This window comes from Chenopodium album, chromosome 11, assembly GCF_948465745.1.
Source record: "Chenopodium album chromosome 11, dcCheAlbu1.1, whole genome shotgun sequence".
NCBI lineage: Eukaryota > Viridiplantae > Streptophyta > Magnoliopsida > Caryophyllales > Amaranthaceae > Chenopodium > Chenopodium album.
Genome location: NC_137844.1, coordinates 29242098 through 29262478, shown reverse-complemented (window position 1 = coordinate 29262478; position 20381 = coordinate 29242098). Strand labels below are relative to the sequence as shown.

Sequence of the window (20381 nt, the reverse complement as noted above, 5' to 3'; positions counted from 1 at the left end):
ACTCCGCGCTCCCGAGCATCCCCATCATCAGTGCACTCGAGATGATGCTCGCGAACATGGCAGACCCAAAATGAGCAAATTGACTTGATTATTCACCTACAAAACACAAATAAAACAAAGAGAGGAAGCGTAGCAAGGTAAAACCAAAACTAAAATTATGAATTATCAACTAAAAATATGAAAAACTCGTAAAAACCAATCGAGAACTAAAGTGAATTATAAAAAATGGAAAATCAAATAAAACTAAAAGAATTATATGAAAATGATGAAAGAAAATAAAGAAAATGAACCCAAATCTTATTCTTTTGAGCGCCATAAATGACGCTCATCAAATTCCCCCAAGCTAAACTTTTGCTCGTCCTCGAGCAAAACAAAATCAAACCCAAGGGAAAATGATGATACTACTCAAGCAAAGAAAGAAACAAGAAAATTAGAGAAGATGAGAATATACACTAACTCACTTTCGTAGGAATCACGATCAATTTTAGCAACTAAAGACAAGCCATTTAAACCCCTTGATCGCTCTAGAGGACGAGTGATGCTCTCGTAAAGGTTTCCAAAGAGGTTAACCTATAACTCTTTTTATTAAAAAGGAGGCAAAGTAAAAGAAAACAAAAGAAAAATTTTAAAACCTTAAAAAGAAAAGAAATGCTTATACAAAGGCCTTTTGCACATGATCAAGGCATAAAGGATATCAAGCTTTCTAAAACAACAATGGTAAGCACGTTCTAAGATATTGAGGGTTGATTGAAACATAGGGTATGCTAAGCGTAGAGAACTAATGAGGCGCAATCCACTTTCATCCCAACCAATCTAACCGCGTTCTCCGTAATGGCTTCAAATCTTCCCTTAGTAAGTGTCTCTATGGTTCCACGAAGGAACCGGAAAAGAATAGAATTTGAGGGTTCTCGACATCTCAACCTTGCATCCTTTTTATTTAGGCTTTAACTCATAATGCCTCCCTCGGTGAATGACTCAACCATTAGGTCGAAAGGACTTTCCCAAAGGTTGTAACGTAAGGGCAAAAGGTTAGGGGTAGGCTTAAAATTTAGAATTTGGTGGTACACCTAGATTATGAAGCAAAGATTGGCCACACCTCAACACCAAAACCAAGAAGTCACCAAACAAAAACAAATTAATACCCCCAAGCTTATTCAAAGCTATATCCACAAGCATATATACAAAAAGTGTAAACGCTTCTCCCCCAAGCTAAAAGGAAGCATTGTCCTCAATGCGAGAAAAGGGAAAAGAATCATATCAAACTATTTTTTGTATTTTTCATTTTCTATTTTTTTTTTATGAAATTTTCATTATATTAAAGCAATTGTCCTTGCCTCCTTTAACTTTGGACGGCTTTTTCGATATTGCATACAGTATGTCCTTGCCTTTTTTTAACTATGGACGGCTTTTTGGATTATATTCATTTGCCATTATCACAATATGTACAAAAGACGAGTTCGCATACAAATAAAACCAATTTCCAACTTTATAGATCACAAACTCCAAAAGCATGACCATTTGCTTCACAAAACCAATAAAGGAACGAAAAGAAACAAAAGGTTCAAAGTTCTAAAGATGTGGCTTGAAAAGAAGGGGAATGGCTCAAATGGTTAGCAAGATGGCAAATGTAAACCCAATGAACTAAAAAGAAAGAAGAAAAATCCTAGAAATGAAAAATTACCACCCCAAAAAATGGCCTTTGTCCTTCCTAGTTGGTTCGGTCTCGTGTTTGAGAATTATGAGTCCAGATTCAAGAGTAGGGATGCAAAGGTGGAGGATCCACGCCGCACATTCAAGAATGATGAAAGCTTGAAAAAGAGAAACCTCACACGGTTGTAGCAAAAACTTACTAAAGGTGTCAAATCCACCAAAGGAAGCAACTCCGTCTTACCACAAACCAAAAGAATCCGGCTTCAAGGCCCCAAAAAGGTCTAAACCGCTACCTTAGCATACTCTATCCTAGAATCAACCAAAGATACTCTTAAACCATGCAAACCATTGTATTTAGGAAGAAAAATAGCCAATGTGCAAGTTCAAGTGGTATTAAATCCAAAGTAAAAGCAAAAACATTTATTCATATTCACAAAGACAAGGTTTTTTTTTAATTATATTTTTTTAAAGTTTATTTTTTATTTTTTTTTATAAGAGAAAAGAGATAAAAAGAAAAGAAAAGAATAAGAAAAAGAGAAAAAGGAAAACATGAAGGAAGATGAAACAAAAGAAAAAGAAAAAGAAAAAGAAAAAGAAGAAAAGGAAAATGAAATGAAAAATAGAAAAATGTAGGAGAAGCAGAATGCAAAAAGGAAATAATGCTAACACACATAAATCCCAATCAACAAACAAGTGAACATTCGGCCACAACGCCAATGTTCCCAAACACTATAGGGTGTTAAAAAGCAAACAACCTCAAACCATTCAACTTCTCCTAGAACTAATCCTAGACTAAGCAACCAAGAAAAGAAAAAGAAAAGAAGAAGAAAGATCTCACCGGGTGCCAAAGCTATTGCACATTAAACAAGGAGAAAGAGCACCTTTATGAATCGTCGAAATCTAAAGCATAAGCAATTGAGCAAGGTGAGAAATAACAAAAAAAAAACTAGATACAAAGAAAATTGTTAGTAACTTCAATACAAAAGAAAAGAAGAAAATAGAAAAGAAAATGTAGGAAAATAAAGAAAAATCCAGTAATAGCAGCAACAAGGAGTAGAATCATAAGACTAAAATAGTATCAGGAGATAAGAAATCAGACAGTCATCGGCAGGAATCATCATAATAAAGACACAGAGAAACTCAGCGGACAACAAACAGTGAAACAAACAACAAACCAATAACCGGGCAGAGGAATCAGCAGAAATACAGCAGCATCATCATCAAGAACCGTCACTCGATTCTCGGACTACCTCAAGAGAAGAAAGAAATTCATAGGTCACCCTAGCATAAGTAGGGGCTCTCAAAACCAAGAACTTTAAAAGATGAAGGCCCTTTGCAAAAAGCCGAACGTCCTCATCTATGCCGAGAAACTTGGTTGTTGCTTGATCGTAAAATCTTTTTTGTCTAAGCTTTCTCTTGGATAGACGCTTGAAACGATCCCAATGTGATTCTTTAGAAAACTCAATGCCGTATGTCTCATCTACCTCGGGTGGAGGTGGAACAACATGCCTTGGTTTGCTAGAACTTGATCTTGCCCGCTTCTTGTGACGGATTGGAGCCATCTACAAGAAGAAGAACAACTCATGAGCAAATCTTACATTTGTCATATTACAAAAATAAGCATAAATAATTGCTCAAGAATCAAGCACAAAATCAATTATCTCAAAGTAGAAACAAGTAAGAGACCAAATCATGAAATGGCTACATATGATCAATGCCATTAATATATAATCATAAATTTGAAACAAGTAAGCATGGATTAAAGGCAAAAATGAACATAAGAGACCAAATCATGAGTCAAATTGAGCAAAATAACCTTAAGCATTGAATTATCAAAGCAATAAAACCATTATAAAGAATACCCATGAGAGAGAAAATGACCAACAATGGTGAATCAAGGAATCAAGCAAATTATACAAATTCATCATTAAAAAGCTTCAATTTAACACTCAATGATATCATTGCACACAAATTACAAGTTAAAGGAACCAACAATGAAGTTCTACCATGAAAGCAAAACAAGGTTTCAAGCTTGAACAATGAGGAAGAAGATGACTAGAAAATAAGAAATTATACCTCAATGTAGCCTTGAATTACTTGCAAATTGCCCAAAATGAAGATTTAACAACAAATATAACACCCAAAGATAAGTTCCAAACCTCAACACAAATCCTCAAAAGGTCGAAAATAAACCCAAAATTTTCGAATTTTTGGTTCGAAAATGAGATGAGTTAAATGTAATTTGATGTTAAAATGAGAATAAAAAAGGTGAAATGGATATGCTTTTGCAAGAAAGATAATAGGGTTTGATGAGAGAATAGAGGTGGGAAAGTTGGGGAAAAAAAAATCGGGGAGAGAGAAAGAGGGTATAAGGCGATGCGCTTGGGGTTATAAGGGGGCTGGCGCGCGCTAAGCTGCTGCGGCTGGTGCGTGCACGTAGGAGACTGGTGCGTGCGCACCAGCGCAGGGGCTGGTCTTGCATTGGCCGGCGACAAATGGTAAAAACCCCTACCTACCTGGTGCGTGCGCGCAGGCAGGGGGTGCGTGTGCACCAGGTAGGGATAGTTATGCTAAAAAATTCAGGCTAAACTCTGACCCCTGTGGTGTGCGTGCGCAGAGATGGGGTGCGTGCGCACCAAGGGGGTACGGGGATGATTCAAAAACTGTTAATTTTTGCCAAAGTAAGTGAAAAATTTCTGACCCCTTTGGTGCGCGCGCGTAGTCTTTAGTGCGCGTGCACCAAGCAAGAATATTTCAACCATGAATATACTCTCGTGTTTGCATAATGGGATATTTGAAAGCGCATTCAAAAAAGAGAAGAAGATTAATAAAAATGCAAACATGAGAGCATAAAACCCCAACAATAATCCACCTAAACTTAACCAAACCTCGAGAAAGCTTGAAATAACACCAAAATTGTTGGAAATTTTCCCAGAACCAATCTCATGGTACCTAAAATCGAGAAAATAAATAAAAAGAAAGAGAAATAAGAAAAATCTCAAGGATAAAAGAAATATAGAAAAATGTAAAATCAAAAGAAAAAAAAAGGTTAGAAAGCCGGGTTGCCTCCCGGGTAGCGCTTGTTTAACGTCATAGCTCGACGTCCTCCACCAATTAAGGTGGTTGCCGGAAAAGTAATGAGTGAACAAGGCCAACAAAAGCACCGTCAAAATACTTCTTGAGACGATGGCCATTGACCTTATATGGAGAACAAGAATCCATCATTAAGACCTCTACAACACCACTTGGAAAAACATTCTTGACCAAATAGGGACCGCTCCATCTTGACATGAGCTTTCTGGGAAACAACTTCATTTTTGAATTGTAGAGAAGAACCTTATCGCCAACACAAAAATCTTTATTCTCAATAAACTTGTCATGTGTTTCCTTGGAACGAGCTTTATACACACTAGCACAATCATAAGCATCAAACCGAAGCTCCTCTAACTCATGAAGATCTAACCACCTTTTCTCCCCCGCACTTGCCAAGTCAAAGTTTATCTTCTTGATTGCCCACAAAGCACGGTGTTCAGTTTGAACCGGGAGATGGCATGACTTGCCGTAGACTAGGCGGTATGGAGTGGTACCTATGGAGGTCTTAAAATCTGTTCGATAGGCCCAAAGAGCATCATCTAACTTATCCGACCAATCCTTTCGATTTCTCGCAACCGTCTTTTCAAGAATAAGTTTGATTTGACGATTAGAAACTTCCACTTGACCGCTTGATTGAGGATGATATGGGAGGCCGAATCTTTGATGGACCCCATGCTTTCTCAACATCTTTTGAAAGGCATGGTGAATAAAATGAGAACCGTTGTCGCTTATCACCGCCTTGGGAACCCCAAATCTTGGAAAGATTATCTTCTTAAACAACTTCATAACCACCTTGTGGTCATTAGTTGGGGAGGCAATGGCCTCAACCCACTTAGACACGTAATCGACCGCCATAAGAATATATTGATTTCCGAAAGATGAGGGGAATGGTCCCATAAAATCAATATCCCACACATCAAACACTTCCAACTCAAGTATGGGTTGTTGAGGCATTTCATTTCTCTTGGAGATGTTCCCAACTCTTTGACATTGGTCACATGTCTTGACAAAGCCCCATGAATCCTTAAAGAGATGTGGCCACCATAATCCGCATTGAAGGACCTTAGTGGCGGTCTTAGAGACACCCATATGGCCCCCGCTTGGATCCGATGGCACATTTTCAAGACACTAGGCACTTCTTCATTTGGCACACAACGTCTAAGTAAACCATCGACCCCACGCTTGTATAAGATGGGAACATCCCAAACATAATGCCTTGCCTCTCTCTTGAGCTTCTTTCTTTGATTCTTAGAAAAAGAAGGAGGAAACTCCCTACATGCGAGAAAGTTTACTAAATCGGCAAACCATGGGAGTTCCCTTGCTTCAATAGCATACAAGAAATCATCAAGCATTCTATCCTCAATTGGAGAACCATCATCTTAAATTTTAAAATCTTCCAAACGAGAAAGATGATCCGCCACAACATTTTCTGCTCCTCTTTTATCCCTAATCTCAATGTCAAAGGTTTGGAGCTCAAGAACCCACCGAATCAACCTTGGCTTGGACTCTTTCTTGGCAAAAAGATACTTGAAAGCCGCATGATTCGTGAAGACAATGGTTTTAGAACGCAATAGATAACAACGAAATTTCTCAAAAGCATGAACTATAGCCAAAAATTCCTTCTCCGTTGTAGTGTAATTCCGTTGAGCTCCATTTAGAGTCATCGACATATAATAGATCACATGAAGTTTCTTGTCCACTCTTTGACCCAAGACATCTCCTATTGCCGAATTGCTTGCATCACACATCAACTCAAATGGTAAATCCCATCTTAGAGCTTGAACAATAGGAGTAGAGATTAGAGCTTTCTTCAACTTATTGAATGCCTCCAAACACTTATCATCAAACACAAAGACGACATCTTTTTAAAGAAGATCATTAAGAGGCTTTGCAATGAGTGAGAAATCATTGATGAATTTTCTATAAAACCCAGCATGCCCTAAGAAAGATCTCACTCCCTTTACGTTCAAAGGAGATGGAAGCTTTTCAATGACTTTAATTTTAGCTTTATCCACCTCTATCCCTTTATGAGAGATCTTGTGGCCAAGGACTATGCCTTCCTCCACCATGAAGTGACATTTTTCCCAATTCAAGACCAAGTTCACCTTCTCACACCTTGCAAGACATTTTTCAAGGTTTTCAAGGCATGCCTCAAATGAAACACCTCCTACGGAGAAGTCGTCCATAAAAACCTCCATCTCCTCTTCTAACATATCTCCAAATATACTCATCATGCATCTTTGAAATGTCGCGGGAGCATTGCAAAGGCCGAATGACATTCTTCTATAAGAAAATGTACCATATGGACAAGTGAAGGTTGTTTTCTCTTGGTCATCCGGGTAGATAGGGATTTGGAAAAATCCCGAATAACCATCAAGAAAATAATAGAACTTGTGCCTTGTTAGTCTTTCAAGCATTTGATCAATTAAAGGAAGGGGGAAATGATCTTTCTTTGTTGATGTGTTTAGACGTCTATAGTCTATACACATCCTCCATCCCGTGACCGTCCTCGTCGGGATGAGCTCACCTTTCTCATTCTCAACTACGGTCATACCTCCCTTCTTTGGGACAACGTGAACGGGAGAAACCCACCTAGAACTAGAAATGGGGAATATGATTCCCGCATCCAAAAGTTTGGTGATCTCCTTTTTCACTACCTCTCCCATTTGGGGGTGTAGCTTTCGTTGCCTCTCAATAGAAGGTAAAGCACCCTCCTCAAGAGTTATGTGATGTGTATATAAAGCGGGGCTTATACCTTTGAGGTCATCAATGGTATAACCCAAAGTACTTCGGTGCTTTTTCAAAACACCACACAACTTTTGAGCTTGATGCTCACTCAAAGAAGAGCTGACAATCACGGGAAAAGTGGAGTTGGGTCCCAAAAATTCATACCTAAGGTGTGATGGAAGAGGTTTGAGCTCAACCATTGGAGCACCTTTACCTTCCCTCGATGTTGCCACTTGCAACGCTTCTTGGCTAGAAATGCTCAAACACATTTACCCTTCAACATCCTCAAAGCTTCCATTGAGCTAATCTTCATACAAACCCATCTCCTTGTTTGGAGTACCTATCTTCTCCTTATTTAACAAAACATTCTCAAGAAAATCGTTAGAAGTGAGCAATTGCTCATGCATGGAAGACACAACATGATCGAGAGAATCAATTAACAAACAATTTTCTAGAGAAGAACTTGGATACTTCATGCTATCATTCAAATCAAATTCTATCACTTCATCCCCTACTTTTAGGGAAATTTTAGCACTTTTCACATCTATCAAAGTACCCGAAGTAGCAAGGAATGGTCTCCCTAGAATGATGGGGATATTAGCATCTTCATCCATCTCAAGCACAAAAAAATCCACCGGAATAACAAATTTCCCGACCCTTAAAAGAACATCCTCTACCTTACCCTTAGGAAACTTAATTAACCTATCGGCCAATTGCAAAGTGATGTTAGTAGGTAAGAGTTCTCCTAATTCAAGTCTTTGGGTACACCGAGTATGGCATAAGGCTAACACTAGCTCCTAGGTCACACAAGGCATTCTCAATTTGCATTTTATAAATGGCACAAGGGATAGAAAAGTTTCCGGGGTCTTTTAGCTTAGGTGGCATCTTGTTCATTATGATAGCACTACAATTCTTGGTCAAGTTCACCGTATCTACACCATCACATGTCCTCCTACCACTCAAAATGTCTTTGAGGAATTTTTCGTAGTTGGGCATTTGGGTGACAACTTCGGTAAATGGTAAAGAGAGGTGAAGTTGCTTAAGCATGTCTATGAATCTTCTAAATTGTTCATCTAACTTGTGTCTCATGAATTTTTGTGGATAAGGAAGCTTGGGTTTCACAATCTCTTTCTCCACTCTCACCTCACTAGGCTTCTCAATCTCAACCTCACTCAAAGATGCACCATCTCTCTCATCTTCAACCAAAGCCCCTTTTGTGCCATCTTTTGTCTCACTCATCCTAGTAAAACTCTCCTCGAGGATCTTACCACTCCTTGTGACAATAGCATTAACCGGTCTCTTAGGATCTAGGCCTTGGGAAGGTAAAGAAGAAGGACTAGAATGGTCTTTCAAAGCATTAGCAAGTTGAGAAATTTAATTTTCAAGCATCTTATTATGAGTCATCATTTCATAAATTTCTTATCACTTACGGTCATGTAAGTGTTCAACAACTTTGTTTGATTTTCAATGATTTCTTCCAAATTTGTTCTATGTGAAGAAGAAGAGGATTGAACATACGAATTATCATTTTAGGCCTTTGGAGCAAATCCAAGTGGAGGGCCTCTTGAGCATTGTTTTGAAAATTGCCTCTACCTTGATTGTTCTAATTTCCCCTACTTTGATTTTGACCATAACCTTGATTATGGTTACCACTACCTTGATTATGATTCCAATAACCTTTGTTTGGATTACCATAATTTTGGTTTTGATTTTGGCTACTATAACCTTGATTAGTATAGTTACCTAGAGAACCTTGGGTCCTATAACCACCTCCTTGGTTATAGTTGTCAAAATTGCCATGATTGTTGTAATTCCTATTCCATTGACCTCTTTGATTCTCAAACCTAGAATCATTATTGTTTGACACATAGTTCACATGATCATTCACATTTCCATCTTGATCATCACAAACATCCATACATGCATGAGGGCAACTAGAAACATCATGCTCATATGACCCACAATCATCACAAAACAAGTATCCACTAGGCATGTTACTAGAAGAAGGAAGGGGTTCAGAATTAGAAGACGTACCTCTCCCTTTAGTTTGGGAGGGAAGACTTGAAACTTGGTAGGTAGCACTTTCCAACTTTGCCTTGATAGCGGACATCTCCTTCCCCAAGTTTTTCATTTGAGAGGATAGATTGTTGATTGCATTTAGATGATCAACCGAGTACACTAAAGAGCTACTCTTGCTAGTTGACTCTCTTTCTCCATGTTGCCAATCTCTATAATACCTCACTACATCCTCAATTATGTCCATCACTTCCTCTTCCGTTTTGTTCATGATAGGACCTCCGGCTCCTCCATCTAAACATGATTTTCCTTGAGGGCTAAGACCTCCATAGAAGATTTGAATGATTTGATAGGTTGGAATTCCGTGATGAGGACATTCTCTTTGATACTCCTTGTATCTCTCCCATGCTTCATTGAGGCTCTCATTTGGCTTTTGCTTGAAACCTTGAATCAAAGCTCTAGCCTCCGCCGTTTTCTTTTGAGGATAGAAACGGGATAGAAATTCCTTGGTGACCTCGTCCCATGTCCTTAGAGAATTCGGCTTAACCTCCTTGTCTAGCCATTCCAAGGCACGACCTATGAGAGAAAAGGGAAAGAGCTTGAGGCGGATGAATTCTTGGGAAATTCCGTTCACCTTGATAGTATTGCAATACTTCTCGAACTCCTTGAGATGGTTTAGTGGGCTTTCATGCTTGGCCCCACTAAATTGTCGCCTCTCTATCAAAGTGATCATTGCCGGTCTTATTTCAAAATCATTTGCCGGTGTTGTAGGTGGAGCAATCCCACTCTCAAATCTATATGCACCGGGAATCCCCAATTCTTTCAATGCCACTCTTGGATTTTCTCCCATTCTTGCTTGTTCTTCTTGTTGTGGTTCTTCTTCACTTGAAATGCTAGGGATCAAAGATCTTCTAGCACTCCTCAACCTTGCAATAGTTCTCTCAATTTCCGGATCAAATGGCACTAGTGAATGATCACGTGCTCTATGCATAAAATCTCAAAAGAAATGGTTAGTAGCACGGCTACAAATGTAGCCTAAAAGAAAATCTTTTTGTATTTGCAATTAATGGTGAAATAGACTCAACAACTATAACAAAGCACCAATATTATTCCCCGACAACGGCGCCATTTTTGACACGAGGAAAATATAGGTCGTTCTCTACCCTTTCCTAGAGCCAAAGAAAATTTATAAACACTTGACCAACCTAATACGAGTATATAGTAAGTCAAGGGTCGAACCTAAGGGAATGAATAGGTGTAAGTTATAGCCTAGGTCAAGCTACTTCGAAGTTTGTGGGAAGATGCGGTTGGTAACTAAGGTATCAAGAAATCTAGATGAATCGAGAAATTCAATGTACTAAACACTAGGGATATAGGTTCCACATGCAAGCTCAATGATTATGCTAATTGAAGGATCACTCAATCAATTCTAACATTGCAAAGGACAAACAATAGTTGCAATCAAAGGAATTCAAGGGCTATCTCCTATAAGCCAAGCCAAGGATCACTATGAATGGCTAGCTAAGAAAATCACAATCAAATTCAATCAATTAAATTAATTCTCAAATCAAGGGTTCATGTCATTAAAATTTGCAATGCAATCTAGATTACTCTTATAGGTTGATCACTCCTTATCTAATTAATCACATGCACAACTATGTCAACCAATTTAATTGCACCATTCAAATCAATTTAGCATCATCAACTAGAAAAAATCATCAATCAAGCATGCTTCCCTTTCTCCCTAGCAACTAATCTACTCACTAAACATGGTGAAATTAAGAAATAAAACAAATTCAATCAAATTCATATTCTTTTAAAGCAAAATCAAAGAAAATCAATCAATCAACAAATTTTAAAACAAGGAATGTAATCTCAATCAAATCCAAGAAACTAGAAGGAATTGCATTAAAAGTAAATCAAGGGAAAAAATCTTACAAACATTCATTGAATTGAAGAAGGAATTTCAAGATCAAATTGAAATCTAAGATCAAACTCAAGTACAAACAAGTAAATCTTAAGCTTCTCTCTCTACTTTCTCTCTCTACTATTTCTGGAAAAATTCTCTCTCTAGTACAAAGTTCAGTTGTCCTCCAAAAAGAAAGTCAAAAGCTATAAATAAGAAAAATCGAGCGAAGAAGGCCGCACAGGCCGTACGCGCGCACAGTTGGGTCTGCGCGCACGCACCCCTATGCCGCGCGCGCGCACCCCTATGCGATGCATATGCTTTGGCTCCTTCGCTTGCTTGATCAAACTTCGCGCTCCCGAGCATCCCCATCATCAGTGCACTCGAGATGATGCCCGCGAACATGGCAGACCCAAAATGAGCAAATTGACTTGATTATTCACCTACAAAACACAAATAAAACAAAGAGAGGAAGCGTAGCAAGGTAAAACCAAAACTAAAATTATGAATTATCAACTAAAAATATGAAAAACTAGTAAAAACCAATCGAGAACTAAAGTGAATTATAAAAAGTGGAAAATCAAATAAAACTAAAAGAACTATATGAAAATTATGAAAGAAAAAAAAGAAAATGAACCCAAATCTTATTCTTTTGAGCGCCATAAACGACGCTCATCAATGTGGCTGGGGTGGTGCCCATGATAGCACTAGGATGGATATGAGGACCCTCCCAATAGGGGTAATAAGGTCTACGTCTGATGGTAGGGTCAAAGGGTTCCCATTGAGGGATAGGTCCTTGTTGGGCCGGGAGGTATGGATAGTTCAAGTAAGGGTCAATCTCGCCCCTCCTCACATGATAGGCATGCACTTGATTGGCATGGAAATCATAGCTAAGAGACGAATCCCGCCCCAAAGGCATGGAAAATAATACATTAGTGATGGATTCTAACTTGGCATGAATAGTAGATAAATCAAATGTAGAAGAAGAAGTATAAGGAGGGATAGGAGTACCTCCCCGTTTAACCGGGGGTAAAGCTTAGAAGTCCGTCGAGAGAGCATCATTGGAGGCGGTTCTTGTATGATGAGTCTTCCGCCGAAGAGAGGGGTCAATGTTGCACCTTGGAGGTCTCCAAGTTAATGAACCCGTCTTCGTCTTGCGGTTGGAAGCTTCCTTGCTAGGAATCAAGAACCAATCTTTCACTTGAGAGACCTTCCAAATGAAAATATCACGTCTCTTGGTTCGATCGATGAACTTTTGGTTGACAAGAGCGTAAATGTGGAGGAATTGGGAAGTTGTCTTTTCCCGAGGATCGACTATCGGAGGTAGTTCACAAAGCAAATCCTTATAAGAATCGTCAAGGCATAGGACAAGAATGGAGATCATACCCCCAATTTGGATGCTCCCCGAAAGTGAAACACCATCTCGGATGTCTAGAAATCAGTGGATCAAATGTTAAGTGAAATCCACAAGTTCAAGCTCTTGCGGCTCTTGATCGGCTATCCAAAGCCAACATAATTTCTCACACGAAATAGCTCCCAAAGAGTATTAGAGCATAGGGCATAAGTGAGAATACGATTAAAGTATGTCATAGCCGGATGAACGTTCGATGCGAACTTGGAAGTTTGCTGCTCATATTTCCCTTCATCGGAGATACGCCGCCACCACTTGAGTTCATAATACCCATGGTCACTTGTCATTTTACCATTGGCCGGATAGACAAGATGGTCTTCATCAACGGCCCATGGAAACCGGAAGTAAGAACGAAGTTGTGACTCCGACAACCGAAGATCATTGTTGAATAGTTGAAAGGTCAATGTTCTTGAGGAGTCACCACTTGTCTCTCGAACCACTTCTAGGGATGATAGAAACTCATAGGTCACCCTAGCATAGGTAGGGGGACTCAAATCCAAGAACTCTAAAAGACTGAGGTTCTTGGCTAGGAGGCGGACGTCTTCATCAATTCCATGTAGCTTGGTTGTTGTTTGATCATAGAATCTCGTTGACTTAAGCTTCCTCTTGGTAAGTTTCTTGAACCGATCCCAATGCAATTCCTTGAAGAATTCAATGCCATACGTTTCTACCACCTCGGGAGGAGGTGGAACAACGTGCCGGGCATTGCTAGAACTTGATCTAGCACGCTTTTTTTGACAGAAGGGGACATCTACAAGAAGCAAAGAAATTCATGAGAAATTTATTAACCATTAACATTCTTCAAGAATATTCATAAGAAATTGCTCAAGAATTAAGCACAAATATAATTCAATAAAAAATGAAACAAGAAATGGTCACACATGAAGTGAGTCATGAATATAGAAACATAAGTTTGAAGCAACTAGTCATGAATTAAAGGCAAAATTGGACACAAGAGACCAAATCATGAATCATTATGAGCAAATTAATCCCAAAACATTGAATTATCAAAGAATTGAAGCTATCATATAAAATACCTATGAGAGAGAAAATGACCAACAATGGTGATTCAAGGATTCAAGCAAGGTATACGAATTCATCATGAAAAAAAACTTCAATTTAACATCAAATAACATTATTCAACACAAAATACAAGCAAAAAGAACCAACAATTGAGTTCTACCATGAAAGCAAAAACAAGGGTTTCAAGCTTCAAAAATGAGGAAGAAGATGACTAGAAAGTGAGAAATTATACCTCAATGAAGCTTTAAATCACTTGAAAATTGCACAATTGAAGAATATACAAATTAGAACACCCAAAATCAAGTTCCAAGCACAAAATCAAAACCCCAAAATTTCGAATTTATGCCCAATTTCGAATTTCAAATTCGAAATTTCTTAATTTTTTTGTTGTTTTTGTAAGGATTTGATTATATGTTGATGTAAGTTGTGAAGAATGAGATTAAAATGTGTAATTAGATGAATTTTTAAAGGATTTGGAAGGAGGTAGATGAGAGAGGAGTGAAATGAGGGTAGAAGTTGGGGAAAGAGAGAGGGTATGAGGGGGGTTTTTGTGAGTATGGGCACGAAAATTGGGGGCTGGGCTGCCATGGCTGGTACGCACGCGCACACCCCTTTGCTTGAAAACGCATCAAAAAGGAGCCAAATTACTGACCTACCTGGTGCGTGCGCGCAACTAGGTGGTTTGTGTGCACCAGGTAATGGCATGGGGAGGCTGAAATTACTTGATTTTTGCACCAAAATGAGCTAAATTACTTACCCCCTTGGTGCGAGCGCGCAACATGGTGGTGTGTGCACACCAGGTGGGTAATGGGGGGGCTCAAATTCCTCCAATTTTCCATCAAAACAAGCCAAATTTTCTAACTCCTTTGGTGAGCGTGCGCAGCCCATGATGCGTGCGCACTAATCAAAGACTAGGGGGAATTTCCGCTCTTGAACATACTCTCGTGCTTGCGCTCTCATCGGCGCTAGTGAGCGTCAAGATCGAGTGCTTAAAAAAAATTTCCCACAAAAAAATTTCATAAATCACTCGATCATGAATAAAAATTTATGAAACGCAAACACGAGAGCACGTAACTTACTCCTTCACCGAAGTTTAACTAAACCTCATGAAACCTTGAATAAACACCGAAATTGTTGGAAATTATCATCGATCCAATCTCGTGATACCTAAAATCAAGAAAAAAAAGAAAAATAAGAAAAGTTCTCAAAAATAAAAGAAATAGAGAGAATTGAAAAATCAGAAGAAAAGGGTTAGAAAACCGGGTTGCCTCCCGGGAAGCGCTTGTTTAACGTTATAACTCGACGTTCTCCACCTATTAAGGTGGTTGTCGGAGAAGCAATATGTGAATAAGGCTAACAAAAGCACCATCGAAACACTTCTTGAGTCGATGGCCATTGACCTTAAACGGAGATGAAGAATCCATCATTGAAACCTCTACAACACCACTAGGAAAGACATTTTTAACCAAGTAAGTACTGCTCCATTTTGACATGAGCTTTCTGGGAAACAACTTCATTTTTGAATTGTAGAGAAGAACTTTATCACCAACAAAAAACTCTTTCTTCTCGATAAGCTTATCATGAGTTTCCTTGGAACGAGCTTTGTAAGTACTAGCACAATCATAAGCATCAAGTCGAAGCTCCTCTATCTCATGAAGATCTAACCACCTTTTCTCCCCCGCACTTGCCAAATCAAAGTTTATCTTCTTGATTGCCCACAAAGCACGATGTTCGAGTTCGACCGGGAGATGACATGATTTTCCATAAACTAGGCGGTATGGAGTGGTACCTATAGGTGTCTTGAAAGCCGTTATATAAGCCCAAAGAGCATCATCCAACTTAGCCGACCAATCCTTCCTATTTCTTGCAACAGTCTTTTCAAGAATTAACTTGATTTGACGATTGGAAACCTCAACTTTGCCTCTTGTTGGAGAATGATATGGAAGGCCAAATCGTTGATAGACTCCATGCTTTCGCAACATCTTTTGAAAGGCATTGTGAATAAAATAAGAACTATTATCTCTTATCACCGCCTTAGGAACACCAAATCATGGAAAAATGATCTTTTTAAACAATTTCACTACCACCTTGTGGTCATTTGTTGGGGAAGTAATGGCCTTAACCCATTTAGACACATAATCCACCACCACAAGAATGTATTGATTTCCAAAGTATGAGGGAAACGGTCCCATGAAATCAATTCCTCATACATCGAATACTTCCAACTCAAGAATAGGTTGTTGAGGCATCTCATTTCGCTTGGAGATATTCCCAATTCGTTGACAACGATCACATGACTTAACAAAACCCCATGAAACCTTGAAGAGATGTGGCCACCATAAACCACTTTGAAGAATCTTAGTGGCGGTCTTAGAAACTCCCATATGGACACCACTAGGATCCGAGTGGCACATCTTCAAAACACTAGGCACCTCTTCATTTGGAACACAACGCCTAAGTAAGCCATCGACTCCTCGCTTGTACAAGATGGGATCATCCCACACACAGTGTCTTGCCTCTCTCTTGAGCTTTTTTTGTTGATTCTTAGAAAAGGAAGGTGGAAACTCCCAACATGCAAGAAAGTTCAATAAGTCGGCGAACCATGGGAGCTCTTTTGCCTCAATAGCATATAAAAAGTAATCAAGCATTATATCCTCAATTGGAGAACTATCATCATGAATTTGAGAATCCTCAAGGCGAGAGAGATGTTCCGCCATAACATTTTCCACTCCTCTCTTATCTCTAATCTCATTATCAAAAGTTTGAAGTTCAAGTACCCACCTGGTCAACCTAGGCTTGGACTCTTTCTTGGCAAAAAGGTACTTGAGAGCCGCATGATCCGTGAAGACAATGGTCATAGAACCCAACAAATAACAATAAAAGTTCTCAAAAGCATGAACAATAGCCAAAAATTCCTTTTCCGTTGTAGTGTAGTTCCTTTGAGCACCATGTAGAGTCTTGGACATATAATAGATCACATGTAGCTTCTTTTCCACTCTTTGACCCAAGACACCTCCAATTGCCGAATCGCTCGCATCACACATCAACTCAAAAGGTAAATCCCTTCTTGGGGCTTGAACAATAGGAGTAGAGATTAGAGCCTTCTTCAACTTATTGAATGCTTCCAAACACTTATCATCAAATACAAACTCGACATCCTTTTGAAGAAGATCACTAAGGGGCTTTGCAATGAGCGAGAAATCCTTGATAAATCTTCTATAAAATCCGGCATGTCCTAAGAAAGATCTTACTCCTTTCACATTGACCGGAGGTGGAAGCTTCTCAATAACCTCAATTTTTGCTTTGTCCACCTCTATCCCCTTGTGAGAAATATTATGGCCTAGGACTATGACTTCCTCCACCAGGAAATACACTTCTCCCGATTCAAAACCTAGTTCACCTTCTCACACCTTGCTAGACATTTCTCAAGGTTTTCAAGGCATGCCTCAAATTAAACACCTCCTACGGAGAAGTCGTCCATAAACAACTCCATCTCCTCTTCCAACATATCTCCAAATATACTCATCATGCATCTTTGAAATGTCGCGGGAGCATTGCAAAGGCCGAATGGCATTCTCCTATAAGAAAATGTACCATATGGACAAGTGAAGGTTGTTTTCTCTTGGTCATCCGGGTGGATAGGGATTTGGAAAAATCCCGAATAATCATCAAGAAAACAATAGAACTTGTGCCTTGCTAGTCTTTCAAACATTTGATCAATAAAAAGAAGGGGGAAATGATCTTTCTTTTTTGATGTGTTTAGACGTCTATAGTCTATACACATCCTCCATCCCGTGACTGTCCTCGTCGGGATGAGCTCACCTTTCTCATTCTCTTATAAGCAAATGTTCCATAGGGACAACTGAAGGTTGTTTTCTCTTGGTCATCCGGGTGGATAGGGATTTGAAAAAATCCCGAATAACCATCAAGAAAACAATAGAACATGTGCCTCGTTAGTCTCTACAGAATTTGATCTATGAAAGGAAGGGGGAAGTGATCTTTCTTGGTTGATGTGTTTAGACGTCTGTAGTCTATAAACATCCTCCATCCCATGACAGTCCTCGTCGGAATGAGCTCACCTCTCTTATTCTCGAGGACGGTCATGCCTCCCTTCTTTGGGACAACATGAATGGGGGAGACCCACCTAGAACTCGAGGTGGGGAATATAATTCCCGCATCCAAAAGTTTGGTGATCTCCTTCTTCACTACCTCTCCCATTTGGGGATGTAGCTTTCGTTGCCCCTCAATAGAAGGTAGAGCACCCTCCTCAAGGGTTATGTGAAGTGTACATAAAGCGGTGGCTTATACCTTTGAGGTCATCAACGGTATAACCTAAATCACTTTGGTGCTTTCTTAAAACACCGCATAACTCTTGAGCTTGGCGCTCACTCAAAGAAGAGCTAACAATCACGGGAAAGGTGGAGTTGGGTCCCAAGAATTCATACCTAAGGTGTGATGGAAGAGGTTTGAGCTCAACCATTGAAACACCTTTACCTTCCTTTGATGTAGCCACTTACAACGCTTCTTGGCTAGAAATGCTCATGCACGTTTGCTCTTCAACATCCTCAAGGCTTCCGTTGAGCACATCTTCATTCAAACCCATCTCCTTGCTATCTTTTCCTTATTCAACAAAACATTCTCAAGAGCATCGTTAGAAGTGAGAAATTGCTCATGCATGGAAGACACAACATGATCGAGAGAATCAATTAACAAACAATTTTCTAGAGAAGAACTTGGATACTTCATGCTATCATTCAAATCAAATTCTATCACTTCATCCCCTACTTTGAATGAAATTTTAGCACTCTTTACATCTATCATAGCACCCGAAGTATCAAGGAATGGTCTCCCTAGAATGATAGGAATGCTAGTATCTTCGTCCATCTCAAGCACCACAAAGTTCACCGGAATAACAAATTTCCCAACCCTCAAAGGGACATCCTCCACCTTACCCTTAGGAAACTTAATTGACCTATCGGTCAATTGCAAAGTGATGTTAGTAGGTAAGAGTTCCCCTAGCTCAAGTCTTTGGTACATAGAATATGGCATAAGGCTAACACTAGCACCTATGTCACATAAGGCATTGTCGATTTGCATTTTGTAAAAGGCACAAGGGATGGAAAAGTTCTTGGGGTCTTTTAGCTTAGGTGGCATCTTGTTTATTATGATTGCACTACAATTCTCGGTCAAGTTCACCGTCTCTATAACATCACAAGTCCTCCTACCGCTTAAAATGTCTTTAAGGAATTCTGCATAATTGAGCATTTGGGTGACAACTTCGGTAAATGGTAGAGAAAGGTGAATTTGCTTGAGCATGTCAATAAATCTTCAAAATTGTTCATCCAACTTGTGTCTCATGAATTTTTGTGGATAAGGAAGCTTGGGTTTCACAATTTCTTTCTCTACTCTCACCTCACTAGGTGTCTCAATCACAACCTCACTCAAAGATGCACCATCTCTCTCATCTTCTACCAAAACCTCCTTTGTGGCCTCCTTGGTCTCACTCTTCCTAGGCAAACTCTCCTCAAGAACCTTACCACTCCTTGTAACAATAGCATTTACGGGTTTCATAGGATTTAGGCCTTGGGAAGGTAAAGAAGAAGGACTAGCATGGTCTTTAAAAGCATTGGCAAGTTGAGAAATTTAGTTTTCAAGCATCTTATTATGAGTCATCATTTCATTAAATTTCTTGTCACTTATGTCCATGTAAGTGTTCAACTTTATTTGGTTTTCAACGATTTCTTCTAAATTAGTCCTATGAGAATATGAAGAGGATGATTGAACATAGGAATTATCATTTTGGGTCTTTGGAGCAAATCCGGGTGGGGGACCCCTTTGAGTGTTATTTTGAAAATTTCCCCTATTGGGATTGTTTCAATTACCTCTACCTTGATTATTGTTACCATAACCTTGGTTATGATTACCATAATTTTGGTTTTGATTTTGGCTACTATAACCTTTGTTGTTATAGTTACCTCGGGAATTTTGGTTCCCATGGTTCCTATTACCACCACCTTGGTTTTAGTTGTCAAAATTGCCATGGTTATTATAATTCCTATTCCATTGACCTCTTTAATTCTCAAACCTAGAATCATTATTGTTTGACACATAGTTCACATGCTCATTCACATTTTAATCTTGATCATCACAAGCATCCATACATGCATGAGGGCAATTACAAGCATCATAATCATATGATCCACAATCATCACAAAACAAGCATCCACTAGGCATGTTACTAGAAGAGGGAGGGGGTTGAGAATTAAAAGACATACCTCTCCCCTTAGATTGGGAGGGAAGATTTTAAACTTGGTAGGTAGCACTTTCCAACTTCGCCTTGATAGCAGACATTTCCTTCCCCAAGTTTGTCATTTATGAGGATAGATTATTGATTGCATTTAGATGATCAACCGAGTACACCGAAGAGCTACTCTTGCTAGTTGACTCTCTTTCTCCATGTTGCCAATCTCTATAATACCTCACTACATCCTCAATTATGTCCATCACTTCCTCTTCCGTTTTGTTCATGATAGGACCTCCGGCTCCTCCATCTAA

General features: G+C 39.2%; 1 non-coding gene across 1 annotated transcript; it reads left to right on the top strand.

Moving 5' to 3' along the window:
* The first annotated feature begins 9845 nt into the window (after positions 1–9845).
* LOC145569549 (small nucleolar RNA R71) lies at positions 9846–9951 on the top strand. Its single transcript, XR_014096145.1, has one exon. It is a non-coding gene; the product is annotated as a small nucleolar RNA R71 (small nucleolar RNA).
* Positions 9952–20381: the final 10430 nt, after the last annotated feature.